This window comes from Onychomys torridus, chromosome 20, assembly GCF_903995425.1.
Source record: "Onychomys torridus chromosome 20, mOncTor1.1, whole genome shotgun sequence".
NCBI lineage: Eukaryota > Metazoa > Chordata > Mammalia > Rodentia > Cricetidae > Onychomys > Onychomys torridus.
The window spans coordinates 36,198,601-36,212,351 of record NC_050462.1 but is presented as its reverse complement, the minus strand read 5'-3'; the positions used below and the strand labels follow the sequence as shown (position 1 = coordinate 36,212,351).

Genomic DNA, 13,751 nt, shown 5'->3' with positions numbered 1-13,751 from the left:
AGTTTACATTTAACACTGAAGGGCTTGGACTATGGTTGGTAAATGCTAATGTGGTAGTCTTGAGGATAGCTTAAATCAGTCTTCAAGTTGAGGGTGCCGACTTTGCTTTCGAGTCCATTCACTAGCATGGGCTGGATTACTGCCCATCGTCAGTGTCCTCATGATGCTGCCGTCACTGCACCCACTGAGGTCTACTCTGGGTGGATCCTCCTAGTATCCTTTTGTTAGACTCTCACAAAGACCCAAGTTGGGCATCATCAGCTACCATTTCATAGTTCCCGAAACAGGCCATGGGCTAGTGAGATGGCTCAGTGCTAAGGGAGCCTGCTGCCAAGCCTGAGGGATCAGAGTTCTGTCCCTGAGGGTCCGTGTGGCAGATGGAGGAGCACTAACCCTCTCAAGTTGTTCTTTGACTTCCTTATGTGCACTGTGACGCAACGCATACCTCCAACAAACTAATACATGAATGTGATTTAAAAATAAGGGAATCAGGCCTGAGAAGTTTGTCTTGCACAAGCTGGTCTCATGGCTAGAAAGTATTGGACCTAACCTGGCAGTCTGTCTTCGGGAGTTCTGCATAAGAAGGAGGAAGGAATGGAACTGGTCTGTGGTTTAAGATTTTGATTTTATTTCATCTTTGGCATATACACTTTTGTCTAATTGGGAGGTAACTAAACAGCCAGCATCTGGGGCTGGCTGATGTGTTGGTTGAAAATTACTATTATTATAAGGATGATTATTATAGTATTTAGTAATTATGCAGTGCTTTATACTTCAAAGACCTGTGCTTTATAATCCTTTATTAGCTATGTCTCAAAACATCTCTATGATATAAGGATGCATTTATCATGTGTATTTTGCAGGAGGAAAAGCTGAGGCCGAGTAAGATGGGCAACCATTTTAAAAATAAAGTGAAAAATATTTATTATGTGTTTGTGTGTGTGTGTGTGTGTGTGTGTGTGTGTGTGTGTGTGAGAGAGAGAGAGACAGAGAGGATAACCCACACACCATGTGGGTTCCAGTTATCAACCACAGGTCACTAGTCAAGCACACTTTCCCACTGAGTCATTTTGCTGGTCCCTGGGCCACCACTTTGATTATAATAATAATAATAATAATAATAATAATAATAATAATAATAGAGTGGGGGTGGAATGTAACTCCTTCATTCTTCACACTCATTTAAATAACTCAGTCCTGGTAACAAGAGTGTCAATCAATTTAACCCCTTTAAAGAACAGAGTAAGTTCTAATACTTTTTCTTAATATCTAATTAAAAATAAAATGCAAACTATGGTTTAAAAAATTGATGCCCATTTCCTTTGAGGTTATTTGTGAGGTTTTGCTACATTTGTGTCAAGGTGACACTTTTGCTCAAATGCTCTCTCATCATCTTCCGTTTTCCCACCCCAGCGCAATTTGACGCCGGATACAGCTTCCAGTGTCAATCATGTAGCGTGGTAGTTTGCGTCCAATTGTCTGTGAGGAAACAAAAACAAAAACAAAAACAACTTTACTCACTGCAGGCCAAGGACGCAGTGATTTTTGATAAAAACAAACTTCACACAAGCGTCCTATGGGGAGTTCAGAAAGATTCAGATGTCGGGCAGTTCGTACACTTCAGAATGAAGATGATAAATATGTCAGTATGTTGTGGGGAGCAGAGAGAAGAGGAGAAGGATCTTGTGGGTTTTACTACAGATTCCTCTGAAAGGCCTGGAGGAGATAGGCACGTTCTTTCAGAAATCGAGTGTCTTTCAGATAGGAGGCAGTCACGGCCATGTCACATGGGAAAGGCTCAATAAATATTAGTTTAGTGGTTAGGACCGTGTCTCTGGAGACAGATTGTATTCTAATCCTGGCTCTGCCCCCCCCCCCCCCCATCTACCTTAACCAGCAGTGCGGCTGTTTCTGTGACTGTTTCTCCGTTCAGAACAAAGGGGGCAGAGAGATCAGATCTCAACCTCATAGAGTTGCTTCCAAGTATCTGATACTGTCTTTTCTCTTCCCAAACAGCTGACAACTGGTCTCTACAACTCCTCTAAGTTGTTGGTGGTTGGTGATGGGGCAGGCAGTTCTAGTATTTTCCCAACATGCTTGTAAACCCTGCCTGCCATCCTTCCATCTCCAGCACCTTGTGAACTGGTGGCTCAGGGCATCCTCTGCTACATAGTGAATGCAAGGCCAGCCTGGGCTACTCATTTTGTTAAAACAACAACAGAACCCATTGGTGTTGACTATATAATTTGTTGTCTATACTTGCCTTTTGGGGATCTCACGATCTACTCTCCAAGAAAATACTTTTAAACTCTTTCAAAGTACATTCAAATAAATAATTATGATGAGATTCTATAGTCATTTCTTTAAAATATTCATGTTCTCTTCTACCCCAGTGGCCCCAGACTTAGTGTCTATAGTGCAGATTTTACTTGGGAGACAGAACAACTCATTAACCTTGATGAAGAAGGTAGAGGCATCTGAACCAAAGACAATGGTGCCTTGTGCCAGATGTTGCCAGAGTATGTTAAATGTCAAGAGTCATCAGGAAAAAAAAAAAAAAATTGAGACAGGGTGGGTCTTGAACCCCTGACCTTCCTGCCTCTTCTTTCGAAGTTCTGAGATTATAGGCATGCACCAGCTCTCTTTTGCTCTTAAAAAATAAAATCTTTAATGTGGTCCTGAGGAGTCAAATCCAGGGATTTAAAAATAATCATTTTTTAAATTTATTTTATGTGCATTGGTGTGTGGAAGTGTCAGACTCCCTGGAACTGGAGTTACAGACAGTTGTGAGCTGCCTGGGAATTGAACCCAGGTCCTCTAGAAGAACAGTCAGGGCTCCTAACCACTGAGCCATCTCTCTAGACCCAAAGCCAGGGATTTGTATAGGTAAGCATTCTACAAACTGAGCTACATCCCTAGTCTCAATTTTAAAGCTTTGGATTTATAAAGCTGGAGAGGTAGCTCAGCAGTCGAGAGCCTGTGTGGTTCTTTGCTGAGCATGGTGGTGGATGTGTTTAATTCTAGCACTTGAGAGGCAGAGACAGGGAAGTTCTGTGACTTTGGGGCCAGTCTGGTCTACACAGTTAGTCACAGTCCAGCCAAGGCCAGCTAAGAAGTCATAGCGAGACACTGTCCCAAAGACAAAATGAGAGACAGGACAGGAGAGAGCTCCGTGGTTGCTCTTCCAGAGGTCTGGGTTTGATTTCCAGTACTCTTGGCAGCTCACAATCATTGGTAACTCCAGTTTCACGGTAGCTGATGCCTTCTTCTGGCCTTTGGACTGCATGTACAGGGTGCACAGACATACACGGAGGCTAAACACTCATACACATAAAAACAAACAAACAACAACAACAACAACAACAACAACAACAACAAATTCACAGCCTCATGGTGGTGGCACTTACCTTTAATCCAGCACTTGGGAGGTTAGAAGCTGGAATATCTCTGAGTTCAAGGCCAGCTTGTTCTACAAAGTGAGTTCCAGGACAGAAAGGACTAAACAGAGAAACTTTGTCTTGAAACCTCTCCCCCAAAACAACAAACCAACTCACAAACAAGAAAAACTACTACTACCACCACCAGTAACAACAAACAAGACCACATGCTGTCCCCCAAGTGTTCCTCGTACCCACAGTGGGTGGCTCACAATCAAAAGAAACTTAAGTCCCTGACCTCCACAAAATGCTGCTCTCACAAGTATATATACTCACACATAGACACACGCCTACACACGTAATTAAAAATAAAATAAATCTTGGAGCTGGAGAAATGGTTCAATCATTAGGAGCAAAGAATGCTCTTAGAGAGGATTTGGGTTCAATTCCCTGTACATACGTGGTGGCTCCCGACCATCAACACGCCCAGTTTCCGGGGATCCCGTTCCCCTCTTCTAACTTCTGTGGGCACAGACAAAGCATTCATATACATAAATAAATCTAAAAAGAAATCCAAAAGGAGAAAAAAAATTTTTTTTTTAAAAGCAAGCTTTGTGTTTGTTTATTTTTGGTACAAAACTATAGAGCCGGTTTTCAAATCTTTATACTACACTTTTAAACACGTGTTTGCTACCTAAAGCCGTGTTTTCAAGCACTTGTGTCAAAGAAGGGATCAAAGTTGAGGAAGACAAGGTGCGCTCATCTTCACATTTAAAAATCCCTAGTCAGGCGGAGTAACACTCCTATGTGATCCCAAGCCTTGGGAGGTGGAGGCAGGAGGATTCAGAGCTAGAAGTTAGCCCGAACTACTCAGCAAGCTCCTGTCTTAAAAGAAAACCTTTGAAACGCTCTTGAGTTTGGGAAGATTTGACAGTGTCAGAGGGGGCAGTGCAAAATGCCATGGTGAAGTGTGGAGCCTAAGACTTAAGCTGGGTGGTAAAGGAGCAGGTCTGTGTTAAAACAAACAAGGCCCAGACAAAGAACCTCATTATCTCAGGGCCTGGCAAAGGGTGAGCGCAGAAGTGCACAGCTCTTTTTGTTTAATCAACTGCCTTAGTGGGTCTGAGGATAGCCGCTTAGCAGAGCCTTGCAGACTTCCATGAGGCATGGGGTCTGTGTGACTGGTACCCCCTGGAGGAACATTCATGTTGTATTCTTTGTGAACAGCACCTCCTGGGATTGCGGAACCCAGCTATTAAGTCCATCAAGATGGCCTGGAGTCTGGCCTGAGATAAAGATTAAGCACTAAATCCTCCCACATAATAAAATAACAGGAATTTTAAGTCTTCCTGGGGGGAGGTGGAGGCAGGAGGGTGGAGGAGTGCTTGGAATGGAAAGGGAAAAAATGGTTTAGATTAAAAGTGCTTTTTGGATGAGGGTGGGCTAGCATTTGGTAACACAGCAGACTGTAAACCTTGTAAGAAAGTCTTGTCATTTAAATGACACATTTGGCAGGGTGGCAGGGGATAAAACCCAGGGTCTTGGGCATGTTAAACACTGTCCTTGAGCTATACCCCAGCTCCTTGACTTGTAGTCAGGGGCTCACTATATAGGTCAGGCTGTCTTCAAACTTGTAACTGCCTCCACTTGCTAAACACTGGGATTACAAGCACATGTGTGAACTTCTGTGCCCTGTTGTCTGTGTAGTTTTAAAAATACAGACAGAAGTTCCTCTGTTGCCCGGTGGTGGTGGTGGTGGTGGTGGTGGTGGTGGCGGCAGCAGCACTTGGGAGGCAGAGGCAGGAGGATCTCTGTGAGTTTGAGGCCAGCATAGTCTATAGAGTGAGTTCCAGGCGAGCCGAGGCTACACAGAGAAACCTTGTCTCAAAAAAACCTAAACCAAACCAAAAATAAATAAATAAATAAAATAAAAAAAGAAAACATCAACAAAAAAAGATCCTCTGTCACCTTCTTTATCCTTTAGGAGAGGAGACTCTGGCAAATGAATTTAAACAACTATTTTTGGGAGGGGAGCACTCTTCTATATGAACCAAGGGAAGAACCAGCAAAAAAACCTCAATGACCAGGCTCACAAATGTGATGCGTGTCTAAACGCACAAGACCATAACTTGTTAGAGCCTTTTTTACTGTTTTTCTTCAAAGAGCTAAAAAGCACTTTTATTTCCTCATGTATTTTGACATTCTACTGTGGGAAGGGCAGATTTACGATAACATTATTTATAGACGGAGAAATTGGAAATAGAGATGAAATTGCTTACTCAATGCTGCATAGCTGGGGTGGTGGAGCCACTGGAATTTGGGTCTCCCAGCTCCAGCCACAAAATGGAAAGCGCGTGCGCTTTGGAATTAGAGGGATCTTTGAGCAATCCTGTTTCGACCCGGTAACAAGAATGTGGCCTTAAGTCAATTACTTCACCTCAGTCTCAGCTAGTCTCATTTGTAAAAGTAAGACCGTAAAAACCCCATAGCACAGTGAAGATTAATTTAGAAAAGGCAGGTAAAGCCTCAACACTGAGCAGTCCTCAAGTAAGATGTTTCCTCCCCCTGCAACCCAGAATTATCTGGTTCAATTTCAGTACAGATAAAAAAGAATCCTCCATTAAAACTCATTTTCCCCGACCTCATCTCTTGTCCAGAGAAAAAGGATGAATAAGAAATGTTCCAAAATGTCATTTAATTAATGAGACTTTTTTTTTTTTTCCTGACTGGGAATGTAGCTCAGTGGCTTTTGTTTCCCAAGGGCTGAGAGACACACTTCAATCCTCATCACTACAAAACAAATACTAATCCTCTCCTCCCCAAAACAAAACAATCCCATGCTGTAGATTTACCACAATTAAACAAAGAATACGTGAAAGGCAGGCTTCTAGAGTACTGCAGCTCTTTAACTGGAGAGCTTATCGGAATGCCCTGGTTGGGGAGGCGGGGTACTCCAAACAAAGATCGTCAGGTCTTATCCTAAAGTTACAGCTTTACGAGGTCTGGGGCGGGGCTTGGTAATTTGCATCTTTAACAAGTCCGCAGGTGATGCTGAGCTGCTAGACCGGCACACACCTTGAGAAGCACTATCCTGGGTGAGTGAAAGGTTGGGGATGGGGCCAGCAATGCATTTAACAAGCCCTCCAGGTGCCGGCCATGCACTTTCACGCTTAAGAACTGCTTGGCCAGGTGGTGAAAAGCTCGTGAGAATTCAGATTCCCTTTTAAATCCAGGCTACAGCACTTAACAGTCAGATGAGAGTCTGTGATTGAGGATTCCTCTCATTAGGTCTCCAGGCCTTGGGGTGTGCGAGCCTGGGATTGGGGTGTGGAGACGGTAATGGCTGGAGACAACTTAAGTTCTGTCCCTGCAGGTTGTTTTGTTTGTTTGTTTGGTTTGTTTGTTTGGTTTTTCGAGACAGGGTTTCTCTGTGTAGCTTTGTGCCTTTCCTGGAACTCCCTCTGTAGCCCAGGCTGGCCTCGAACTCACAGAGATCAGCCTGGCTCTGTCTCCCTAGTGCTGGGATTAAAGGCACTCACCACCACCGCCTGGCTGCAGGCTCTGTTTTTTGCTTCACTCTACTAGGAAGCATGGAAGGCTGCTTGAACTTGGGAATTATGGAAATATTTACAAACATTTCTGCAATTACATAGAACACAAGGCAGTATTTTAACTACAGCACTTGTGATGGGATTGTTTGCACCTTAAGTTTGTAATAAGGGGTTTTCTTTTACCCTGACTTTCTGTTTTAAGACTCTTCCCTGAAGTACTTAACAGACACTATGAATTCTGAGGCTTTCTGTCTCTTTCTGTCTCTGTCTCTCTCTCTCTCTTCGGAGACAAAAGTCTTGCTACATAGTCCTGGCTGGCTTTGTAACTCATTGTAAAGCCTACACTGATCCTACACTCTGTGTCCCTGTCTCATCCTTTAGACTGCCGGGAATACAGACACAAGGTATCTCTTAGACTGCAGGAATACAGACACAAGGTATCTCTTAGACTCCAGGAATACAGACACAAGGTATCTCTCTAGGCTTGAGCCCTTTTCTTTTTTTTTTTCCTTCCTGTGGGATCTAGCTTCTGACAGAAAACCTGCCTTCACTATTTGATGCTTTTCTGATTTTGTGGCCAAGGAAATCTTTTAAGATCACCCCTCTTTTCCTCTCCTGGCGTCTGACTCTGTGGGTTCTTTCTCATACTGTCTTTGGTCAGAGCTTCAAAATCCCAGGTCTTCTCTAGTGTCTGTTACTGGTTAGGTGTAAGCATCGTGGACTTAGTTTTAGGTACTCTGAAATGTTTACCATGCATTACATTATTTTCAACTTCTACAAATCAGAGATGAACGACACACACACACACACACACACACACACACACACATACACACACACACACACACACACACGTTTTAAAAGGTTAACTAACTCATCAAGGTGAAAAGTAAAAAAACAGGATCCAGGCACTAAGATTCCAGAGCCCCTTATCTCGGTCTTTATTGAAGGTGCAAAAGATGACCGATATAGGGGAATGGAGTTTGGCTCCTTCCTGCCTTTGAATCATTTGAAAAATCTTGTTTGGGGCAGATGAGCGTTCTACACATACCACAATTTAAAATAAAACCAAGAGCCAGCATCTGTGGTAAAAGTTTGGTACCTGGCCGGTTTCCTTCTCTGTAAGATGGAGGGAAGAGCACCCGTTTCCCGGAGTCTGAAGGTTATTAAAACAGTTAACGCGGCCGAGGCGCATAATACACTTATCTACCACGCAGTGAGCCTTCGATGAATGTCAACTGCCTTCTTAAGGGAGACAGAAGCGGAGCGGGGCGAACAGCGCGGGACAGTCGGCCAGCCGGGTGCATGCACTGGGGCTCGGCTAACCCAGATTCTCCGAGCCTCCATAGAATTAGGTGGCTGGAGGGGAACAATCCTAACAGCAGCTAAAATAAGGGGTGCCAGCCGTCGCCTGGGGGCCGCGGGGCCACCGGGGTGAGCAAGGAGCCCGGGGGCGGGGCCGCGGGGCGCCAGGCTCCGAGGCTCCGCCCCGCCCGGGAGGCCTGGCAGCTCCAGGCCGGGAGCAGTTCCGGTGCCAAAACCCTGCCCTCCCCCGCTCCCCCGGAAGTGCTTGTCTAGGCTTCGGGCAGGAGCGAGGCCTTGTAGACACAGCCGCCGAAGCTCCGTCGGCTCCGAGTCGCGGGGGGTCCGGGTCGCGGCGAGAGTGCCGAGCTCCGCGGCCGCCGCCCCGCGCCCTCGCTGCGCCCTCGCGCCGACGGTGAGTAGCCGGGGGAAGGCTGTGAGAGGGCCCGCGCCGGCCGGGCGCCCTCGGACCCGGCTGTCCCGCTGCAGGTTCAGCTGTCGGGGTCCGGGGAAGGGGGTGGTCGACCAGCCGGGGAGCGCGCGCGGCCCGCGGGGCCGGGAAGAGGCGCGCTGCGGGGCCGCGGAGTGGGCGGGGCGCGGCAGGAGCGGGTTCCCGGAGCTGCGACCGCGGAGGGGACTCCGGAGCAGCGGGGCCGGGCCGCCCGCGCTGCGACCCCCTCTCTCCTCTCCTCTCTCTGCTCCGGCAAGTGGGCTCGGCGCCCTCCGCCCTGGGGGTCTGTGCACCCGGGCTCCGGGGAACCTGGACCGCCGGAGCGCACTGGACATCAAGTGCCCGACTTTCGTCGCCTCTTGGGTCTGTCCTCCCCCCCTTCCCGGCTCAGCAATTATCCTGTGTCCCAGCGGTGTAGTCTCCGTCCCAGGGTGGGGCGATGCCTGTGTGGATGCTGGCGATCTTGTGCGGGGCTTTTCATCCCGATGTGCGTCAGGGTCGCCTGGGTTCGATTTGGACTCGGCTTGAAACTGACTGGGGTCTGGATGTCTGCGTAGGGTCACTGAGGAGCAGGAGCGTTGCTCGGAGGGTCTTGACTCACAACTTGAAAGCTGAAACTGTTGAAAGTCGCTTCTTAAAAAACAAAGATTGGAGGAGAATCGTAGAATCAGATGAGTGTTTCCCGTCTTCTTGCTGACGCTAGGAAAAAAAAAAAAGATGCTAATTCTCTAAATCGGTCTTACGAATTCCCGTGCTCAACCGAAGTCACAGTTAGTTGTAAGAGTTCGGTCGGGAAGTTGCACAAGTTGACTGCAAAGAGCTGGAGAATGGTGTCCTTTTCTACCCCAGATTTGTTTACTTTCATACTTGGAACTGTCATTTCTTGAGCTTAAAAAAAAAATGCCCTCAGTTTCTCCTCAGAGGTTCTTTGTACAGTCCAGCTGTTGTTGCAACGCGGCGGAGGTTCCCACAGCTGGCCAGAGGTGTGTGTTTGTTGATTTAAACGGATGAAGTGTTTAGCTCGAATAAACTGAGAATTTCCTAGAGAAGAAAACCTTGTAGGGACTGTTAGTAAACGGAGTTTAGGCGATAGACTATCGGTGAAAGGTTTGTAGGAAATGCTGGAGATATTTTGCATTTTCGTGGAGTTTTAAATTATAATCAGAAAGTTCATTTGTTGCAAACGACTTGTATTGCTGCAATGTCAAGTATACGAAAGTCATTTTCATCAAACCAGTGACATTATCTGCTCTTCTCTTATGCTTAGAATAGGATCTATACTAATGTTTTTTTTTGTCTTGTCTGTCTGTCTGTCTTTCTTTCTTGTATTTATGTCATTCTCTACCACCGGAAAGAGAAGGTAATACCATGAGTAAGGGGAATAGTTTGAAGTGATTAGTACCATGAACTGTCTTATGCAAAAGAAAAATTATTTCACTAAAAAAGTGTATCTGTGTAATGCCAGATGTTCTTATATTTCTCTTTGCTTTTATTATTATTGTTGATTTCTCTTTGATTTTATTGTTGTTGTTGTTGTTGTTTTGAGACATGGTGTCTCTGAGCCTGGAGCTTGGAGTTTTGGCTGGGCTGTCTGGACAGCAAGTCCTAGGGGTCCTCCTGTGTTTTCTCTGTGTCCCCCCAATCTACAGACATGCTGCAGGACTTGTTTTTTATGTGGGTGCTGTGGATCCCAGTTCAGGTCCTTTACCTGTAAGCCATCTCTCCAGCTCCCCAAATCTATGTCAAGGTTATTGATATTAAACAGATAGAGCGGGGTGTTTTTTAAGTTTATGGGGAAAATGTGAGTAAAGCTAAGTTGCACAGTGTTTATATTGAGATAGAAACACTGCCTTCTTATATAGCTATGTTGGAAGTACTCGATTGTTCAGAGCCTAGGATTGGGATGTTGAAATTAGAGTCTGGAAAATGAGTCAGGTTAGATTTGGTTATGGATTTGTACTTTGGGTGTAATGTGTTTTGAAGGGAAAAATTATGGGAGTTATGAAAGTAAAAAAGGAAATTGCTGAAAATCAGATACTTTCAGGCACTGTAACTGTTAACCGTTGCTCAAGTCAATTCAAATGATACGGAGCATTCTCTATATGTCGGACTTTTTTAGGGAGCCGTGTAGGGACAAATCAAGACGAAACCATTATGACTTAAGACTCATGTTTTGATGATTTTCCAAGGTGTGTTGAAGTCATGAAGAACTGAATTGCGCTGTCTAGGAATACTAAGCCTCTTTTGAATTGGGACTTAATTTAGAGGGAGGTGTTGGGTGCTTCATGAAAAATACTTTGCCAGGCCAGGTTGGTCTTTAGAAGTTGAGTCTAGTAGGAGATGTGAGGTTTTTGTTCGACAGTTCATAGTATAGATAAATGTCTGGCTGGATGTGGTGGCCTGCATGTGCAGGCAAAGGAAGCAGAAGATGATGATGGTAGCTGATAGGCAGAGCAACCCCGCTCACAACAAATGAAGACCCTCTGAAGACAGAAAGACATGTGTGCAAATACTTAACCACTCGAGTGGGTTCATCTAAAGTTTGGGGGTGTACAAAAGGAAAATGTTTGTTTTAGCTTAAAGCATCATGGAAAACTGTAGAGACATGCTTACACTCAAGGGTAGTCAGTGTTATTATTTATTAGGCACTTAGTTCTATTACTGCTATGTTGTCTCAATTGGAGAGCAGCTTCTTTCTGTGCCGGCAAGGTCTCAGTGTGCCCACAGGGTCTCACTGTGTAGGCAGCTCTCATAGTCTGGATACTGAGTCTCAATATGTTCAGTAACTTCCCATAGAGTTAACTGGCTAGCATCACAGTCTCTATCTGAAGCCAGATCTGCCATGTGGGAAAGTTGGTACTTCCCAGTAAACTTGTATTATTTTTATTTATTTGATTTAATTTTTGAGACAGGGTCTCCTGTCTTAAGTAAGCCTAAGGCTTGCTTTGCAGTTAAGTATGACCTTGAACTTCTGATCCGAAGTCTCCACCTCTGTGGGATTACAGGCATGTTCCACTGTACCCTGCTCTTAAACTGGCAATCTTAAATTAGTTTGTGACTGATGGTTAAACTCTTCTAAAACAAAGATTCAGGAGTTAGGATTTGGTGGATAAAGAAGGCCCTCCAAATTAAGAGAATGACAGTTTTGGAGATGAGAAGGCTCGTGATGTAGAGAAAAGTTAGTATACCAGATGACCTGGATGGTTTATTTTGGAATTAGAGATGAAGTTTGAATTTAAGTTGAGGCTGGATTGTGCAGCATGTTTGGATGCTGTGTTTAAAAGGTCAGCATTTGGGAGAAAACAAGAAGTGGGTACCTTGTGGTAGTGTAGTGTGCAGAATGATTTGTTATGGCAAGCTACTAATACACCACTGTGCACACTGAGAGTGATGGTAGGGGGACACAGAGGTCCAACAGAGCCTAGTGCCGACCAGTGGGTAGATAGGGGTCCTGATGGGAAAGGTCAGAGGAGGCAGAAAGTGCAAGTTACACTTTCTAACTGGATGATGTTGATGGTGGTACTGCACCTAGGGATATGAGCAATGAGTTGTATAATTAGGTTTCATTGTTTGAAGATGGGGTAGAGCCCCACATTCATAGCCCTGCCTTTATCTCCAGAGAAGCTGAGATTCCCAGTGTGTGCTCCCAGGCCTGGCTTGCCTGTTTTAACATACTTACCAGCTGGGACTGCTTAGAGACTTTTGGAAATGTAGGTTTGCAGTTCATATACTAAACATAAATATAGGGCAAACAAATAGATTATTCAGATAGATACACTAGTTGAGTCTGTGTGAGGAAAGGGAAGTGTGTCGAGGGAAAGCAAAACCAAAGCAAAACCAGCAAAAGCCAACCCTGTGTTTAAACGGCATCTGTTTAAATCAGAAAGGAAAACACTAAGTAGACTATTTTATGCAGTGGATAAGGAATTTGATAATCTGTGTGGTTTCCTTGAACTGTAAATTCAGATGGAGTAGAAAAAAATCTGTTTATTAAAATTCCAGTTGAGGGGTGTTGAGATGACTCAGCAGGTAAAGGTGCTAGCTAATGAGTCTGAGGACCCGAGTTCTTCACATGCTTGCCATGATGCCCCCTCCCCAGCGCGTGCCACACACCAAACAAACAAACAAACAAATCTAACTTTAAAAAAATCTAAAAATCCAGTGGGCCATGGAGGGATACACCCATAATCTCAGCACTCAGGAGGCAGAGGCAGACAGATCTTTGTGAATTCCAGGCCAGCCAGGGCTTCATAGTGAGTCCCTGTCTCAAAAACAACAGTAACAGAAAGCAAAAAACAAAAATAAAAAAATCCACTGCGGCAGGCTGGGGATGCAGTTTAGTTGGCAGAACTTTTTTTTTTTTTTTTAAGATTTATTTATTATGTATACCATATTCTGGTCTGCGTGTATGTCTACAGACCAGAAGAGGGCACCAGATCTCATTACAGATGGTTGTGAGCCACCATGTGGTTGCTGGGAATTGAACTCAGGACCCCTGGAAGACCAGCTAGTGTTCTTAACCACCGAGCCATCTCTCCAGCCCCTAGTTGGTAGAATTTTTACTTAGCATGCTTGAGGCCCTGGACTGTGGGTTAGATCAGGTCTGTGCCTATCTATAGCTCCAGCACTCAACAGGTGGGGTCAAGAGGGTCAGAAGAAGTTCAAGGTCATCCTCAGCTACACAGGTTGAAGCCAGATCAGGCTACCTGAGACCTAGTCTCCAAAACAAACACCTCTCCCCACCACCTCCCAAACAAACAAATAACAACAAAATCAAGAAAATAAAACTTTCTTGACGTTGCTAACAAGAATACTGTGTTACAATTGTTCTGTTTTCTAGGAGATCAGACTCTCAGAGTTCGGAGTGTCAGGATGATTACCTCAGAGTCAAATTTGGTTGTTTCCTTTGGGCTTGTCTGGTGAATAATATATGAGGGTTTGGTAGCAATTGATGTAGTATTTCTCTCTTTCTTTCTTTTTTTAATGTGTGCGACTTTTATTTTTATTTTAATATTAGGAACCTCTGATATTCAAGACATTACTCGTGCTTCTCATGACAGTGACTGTTAA

General features: G+C 44.8%; 1 protein-coding gene and 1 long non-coding RNA gene across 4 annotated transcripts in view; one reads left to right on the top strand and one right to left on the bottom strand.

Moving 5' to 3' along the window:
- Window positions 1-979: 979 nt before the first annotated feature.
- Window positions 980-8,419, bottom strand: LOC118571065. The gene is made up of 3 exons (XR_004943286.1): window positions 8,031-8,419; window positions 3,838-3,938; window positions 980-1,479 (listed from the first exon to the last, which is right to left on the bottom strand). It is a non-coding gene; the product is annotated as an uncharacterized LOC118571065 (long non-coding RNA).
- Window positions 8,420-8,493: 74 nt separating this feature from the next.
- The window catches only part of Frs2 (fibroblast growth factor receptor substrate 2), a 79,033-nt gene continuing 73,775 nt past the window's right edge, over window positions 8,494-13,751 (top strand). For all 3 annotated transcript variants that reach the window (XM_036169848.1, XM_036169847.1, XM_036169846.1), the window contains exon 1: window positions 8,494-8,645. The gene's annotated coding sequence lies outside the window, so the exon portion shown is untranslated. The remainder of the gene's footprint in view (window positions 8,646-13,751) is intronic.